Here is a 6,000-nt window from a genome sequence, read left to right as displayed (position 1 = left end):
AGCCTGGGGTACATCACGTTCCGTCAGGCGGCTAACATCAGCAATGAGAACACGGTTAGTTAGCGGCCACGTTTGATAGTCAAGAAGACCATTCACCAGCTCAGGAGTCAGATCACCGTTAATCGAAGCAATCTTAGCGATTTCGTTAGTGAAGTGGTGGAAGTCATAGTCGTGGCTGATGTCAAACGTCTGCTGAGAACCAATACGAACGTTAAAGTTGCGAATGCTCGAACCGGGGTGAAGAGTCCAAGGAGCCGGATCAAACGGACTCTGGAACTCCTGTACAGCAGCAGAAGCAAAACTACCCGTCTGCTCAGCAAATGGAAGGAGGATAATATACTTAGCATTCTTAACAGATGCCGATAGCTGGAGATCAAATGCGGCATTAAGCTGAGTCGACTGCTTACCAGTACCAGCACGCTGGTAGAACCACTGTGCATAGCAATCATTGTATCGAACCTTCTTAACAGGCTTGGAGATAATTGCCTGAGGGTTCTCAAGATGAACGAACGGTACATACAGACGAGAAGTAGTAAATGGCATGTAAGTACCATCGATGGTCGGTTCAAGTGCATTGACTACAGCACCCCAAGAAATGCTGAATGGAGCAGAAGCAGCAAGAACACCAGCCATAGGATTACCGGTCGAAGAAGCTGAAACCATTACCGGACAGGTGTTGCCACTCGCGAGAGTAGTACTGGTTAGCGACATACCCTTCGACGCATCTACAGCAACAGACGAAGTACCCTGGTTGACACGGAAACGGAGACGGATCTGAGGGTTAGCCATCAAGTCGAGCTCCTTGAAAACCGGATGGAGGTCAGTTAGCTTAACCTTACGCATATAGTTCCACGTTCCCATGATGGCGTTAGCGGTAGCAGCACCAGCTACGAAGGCACCACGAGCAGTCTGATTCGAGATAGTGGTAGACGCGGCAGCTCCACCTACCGACGGCCACGACGTAGAGAAATCAGAACCGGCATTAGGAGGGTTCGACAGAAGTCGGCGAACAAAGCCATCGTTAGGAATGGATGCACCACCCGAGGGACCAGTGGTGGCAAACGCAGATGAGAATGCAGTATTGTTTGAGTATCCGTCTCCGGTAGTCGAGCTGGTACCAGAACTGTACAAAGCGGACTGAGCAGCATCCGGGTACAGGAACGACTCTGCTCCATGCTTCTCAACGTACTGTGTGCTGTAGCTTGTCTGCGCGCGGACATTGTTCCAAAAGAGCTTGTAGTCGGCCATTGATACAATGGTCTTACCATTTAGTTCAAGCGACATGCTATCAATGACGTTCCAGTTGCCACACTTTAGAGTGGCACAGAAACGATTGGCAGCAGCGGTCTGAGAAGCACCACCATTCTTCATCGATACCTTGTATGGGAGCATGATGTAAGCATCGCGAAGGCAAGCAAATCCTTCGGAGCCGTTAAGCTGAGCAGTGGCATCGATAGTAATAACGCCATTCTGATACGAACCCTGGTTAAGGTCGATTACAAAGGGTACTCGCTTGCCAGAAGATACCTTGATCTCCGGGTCGCTCTTGAGCGAGCTCTGGTACAAATATTGGTCGGATAGTTGAGTTTCACTCATCGTTGATTGTATATGTTTTCTAATATAGTTTGCACAAAATTAAATATTATGAGCAGCCTTATCAAGCCGATCACATCCGATCATGATCTGATCGAACTCGCCAAAAAATTTGGAGTACATCTGGATGATATCTATGAATCGAATGAAATAACGAAGCCAATATCTAAGAAAGGTTCATACCTGGTTCTACTACGACCGCCTAATCTTGATGTAGGACACTGGACGGCCGTCCATAACGGTGAATAATTCGACAGTATGGGTGAGGCAGCTCCAACAAAGTATGGAATCGGGAAGTACAATCCCAAGCAGTACCAAGGTACGTATGGAGATTACTGTGGTCCATTCTGTTTGCTTTGGCTATATTCCAAGCAATATAATAAACCGCAAGTATTTTCAAAGATGAAAGATTTAAATTTAACTATTATTTAGTTTGGAAAATATAGATTAATCATGTATCGTGAATTAACGATCTCCAGTGATATTCCAGGCCCCAAGCTGACCAAAGCTTTCAAGACTGGTAAGCTAAGTCTTACAGCTGACCAACTCAAAGGAAGTGGTTCCGTTATCCATCTTCACCCAGCTTCATATGAGAAGGCGCTCAAGGCTCGCAAGGCAGGTCGCGGCGTTCGTCTCGACATCACCAGACACGAAATCAAGAAGGGATACAAGCGAGCACAAGGCGGATCAATCTGGTCCAAGGTATGGGGAGGCATTAAATCCGCCTTCAAGTTTGCTAAGGACTCAGGTCTATTGTCTCGCGCAGCCGATGTTGCTGTCCCCGCTCTTGCAACCGCACTCGGTGCTCCAGAGGGTGCTATCCCAGCAAGAGCTGCAGTCCGTTCTATGACTGGCGTCGGTGTTTATGACTCTGACAGTGATAAGGAAGGAGGCCATCTAACTATGACGGATGTTAAGAAAGGTGCAAAACGAGCGCTTTCGTATGCTAAACGCAAAGGTATTCTGACTGATGTCGTCGATTCCGGTGAGAAGTACCTATTATCTAAGGCGACCAAACCTGAGCATGGAGACCTAATCAAGTCTATTCGTGGTGAAGTCCGCCGTCGCTATGGTGTAGGTGTTGAGCGACCCCACCAGAGTGTTGCCAAGCCAAAGCGTAAGAAATTTGCAAAGGGTTCGCAAGAAGCTAAGGATCACATGGCTAAGATTCGTGCTATGCGAAAGTCTGGTGGTTCCTTCCGTTTGTAAAAAAAGTAGCATTAGCCCACCTATTTTTTTGGTCTCAGCAACAACATGATCGAGACTGAAGTATCGCGAAAGATTACCTTCTTATCATTTTGGTTGTAGATACTGATAGTAATTGTAGAGCGAGAGCCATTGTGGCAGTTCATCCACGCATACTGACTGGGTTTGTACGATATCAGCTTTCCAATCTCCGCATCACCTCTATCGAAGGCACTGACAATATCACCTGATGCGACGTACTCATTTTTGATCAGGTCGCAACGAACGATGTATGAGCTGGTGGGGTGAATCTGAGGGATAACGTTAGAGAGTTGAGCACTGGCAACAATCGCTGAGGCAGCAGGGTACGTACCTGACGTTAGACCAACAACCTTTCCAAATTCGGCATTATCAACAATCAGGCGAGGGACGCGAGTGGTAGTAGGCAATCCAGTACCACCAGATGAGTATAGACCAGTAGCTGGTCTTGTCCAAGTACCTCCGTTAGTAGGTAATGTTGTTGGAGTAGGTGAAAAATCTACTTGGCATGCGTAATAGACACTGTTTTCACTTACTTTCAGATGAAATACGTTGTTTCCAGACGGATCGACCAAATACGCTCCAGCATTGACCAGGGCCGTCTGAATGCTGCGATTGATGTCATCATAGGAATAAATTCCGTCAGGAAGTGTAATACTGATAGTACAGGTGGTAGCCGCAGTCGGGACTTCGACTTTGAATGTTGTGTTTTGGAACTGGAATGAATCAATGTTGTACTCACTGTTATACATCGTAATGGATTGAATGGCACAAACTACATCACGGAAGTCAGCTGCTGAACCGGGGAAAGAATACTTCCATGTTGAATTCGTTCCATCTTGAACGAGATTGGTACTGTCGAGTTTCAGAAAGCTTGCCATATTGGTTATATATGATGATAAGCATTTTTTCTGATGGATAATTCGGAATTACTCTTCCATTGAGATAGGTCTGTCAAAGTTGTATCTGATTTGTCCTTTAACAGAGTCTATGAACAACATCTGTCCTTTCCGTTCAGTGGCTTTATTGTAGTAATAGACAATCGACCGATCATCTACGCCCTTGATATTGAAAACTTTCACAACCATCTGCAAATCACGCTTCGAATTAGCCTTTAGGATCGCGACGTACTCTGAATTCAAGCGAATCATCTTATCAGTTGCAAAGTAGCTGTGGCTCAAGAATATGGTTGATAGCTTGAAGTGCCGGCCCCTTGTGAAGTAGTGTGAGAAGATGTTCTTCTGGAGTAGCTTATCGTTGCTGTAGTCATCGATGATAACAAGCTCAGGTTTGTTGGAGCTCATAGGTGTATGGCGCACTTGATCAACTTTTGGGGGCGTATCTGGATCAGCAAAAGTAATGAAATCCTCCAGTTTATCTCGCAGATACTCATATAGCTCTTGGTGTGGATTACGAGCAATGATCGTCAAATGTGCAAATACGTGAGGGGAATGCTTGAGGATATACAAACAGAGGTTGTTCTTCCCACTGAACGATGGACCAAGGACAACCATTCTAAATAACTTTTTAATGTCAAGGGCAGGGGTATCACCCATACCAGCAGACTTGAAGGTTTTTGGCAACGAAGCGCCATAGTTTGGAATACCGCTCATGATCGTGTCTTTAATCACTCGATCTATATAGCTCGAGACAAAAACAACTATGAGTTCAGGTTTCTCTTATCCCCAACCAATATTTTCGTCGCCTATCTATAACCCTGCATTCTATTTAACATTGGATGCCAGTGGATATCTAACCTATGATTATGCGCATACGCTTTATCTCGATAAGAATGATTACCGTCTAACTTACATAACAGGAATTACTCCAGGAACAGCAACACAAGGAGTAGCACTCGTTCCAGGAACTAACAATGATATTAGTGGGATTGGGGCATTATCATGTACCAGTCTGACTGTGAATGGCTCCAGCGTATCATCTGCCCCCACTTACGTCCTCAGTATCACGCCTGGATCGGCAGCAAACAACAAGGCGCTCGTGCTTGATGGATCAGGATCGATAGGGACGATAACATCACTGACAGCGACTTCGATCACGACGGGCACGATCACAAAATCCGGAACGCTGAGTATGACGCCTACTACATTAAACCTCAATCCAACGACGCTACAGATCCAAGGAACTACATTATCCACGACAGCAGCAGAGCTCAATGCTTTAAGTGGATGCATATCAACAGCAACAGAGCTCAACTACAATCATCTCGCTACCTTGGGCACATTTCAAGTATCAAAAACAATGACATTAGATGCATCGGGGAGGGGAATCATGCCACTTGGCACGGCGGATTCAAATTGTCTTCGATTTTACGGAGGAACCACTAATCGTGAAACCATAAACATTTATAGAGTTTCTGATAGCAATGGATTGGTTATAGCATCACGTACAACCTCTACGTCAAATAACAAGACGTATCATCTCCTCTCTCTAATTTCAACGGACAACCCAGCTACGTTCGTTGCCGGAATATCGGCTACTGCTGCAGATTTGTTGCTAATCAATTGGAACGATAAACCAGCTTGTGGCTTCACATCACAGACGCATCGCATGTGCTTCGATATTGGCTTTACAAGGTCGTACAAATCAGGATATCCGCATACATTTAGCCTGGTATCATCGGCTGATGCTATATGCATTGGACCAAGCGCAACGACCGCGACCCCTTCTGGCAATGGATGTCTCTACCTCGTAAGTGATACGATCAACAAAATGCTTTTCAATACTAATACTTCTTATTCCAGCTCGTACGGAACGGCACCGATCACTTTGAGCGGTGGGAACATGTACATCAAATGTTCCAATGCGCTCAACGATGGTACCACATCGTTCGATATGCCGTTGTACATCGAATCCAGCAATGCTACTGCTCCGATAGGATTCGCTTTTCAAATATCGAATGATCTTAAGACCACGAGTACGAATGGTGCTTACATTGGGACTGTATCCAACAATGATCTTCATTTTATGACCAATAACAGCAAAAAATTGACTATTACGGCAGGCGGACGAGTTGGAATCAATGTAGGCGTCCCAAGATGCGGATTGGAAGTATCTGGTACAGCTACATATACAACAATACCAATCGCAACGAATACATACATCTACAACGTCTCTACCAACGCGTGGAGCAATCTTGGAGGCGGACCAGTTAGCATCACAATC

The sequence above is a fragment of the Phytophthora ramorum genome, assembly GCF_020800215.1.
Source record: "Phytophthora ramorum isolate Pr-102 chromosome Unknown Phyram_PR-102_s0020, whole genome shotgun sequence".
NCBI classification, from domain to species: domain Eukaryota; phylum Oomycota; class Peronosporomycetes; order Peronosporales; family Peronosporaceae; genus Phytophthora; species Phytophthora ramorum.
Note: the sequence above shows the minus strand (reverse complement) of the source record.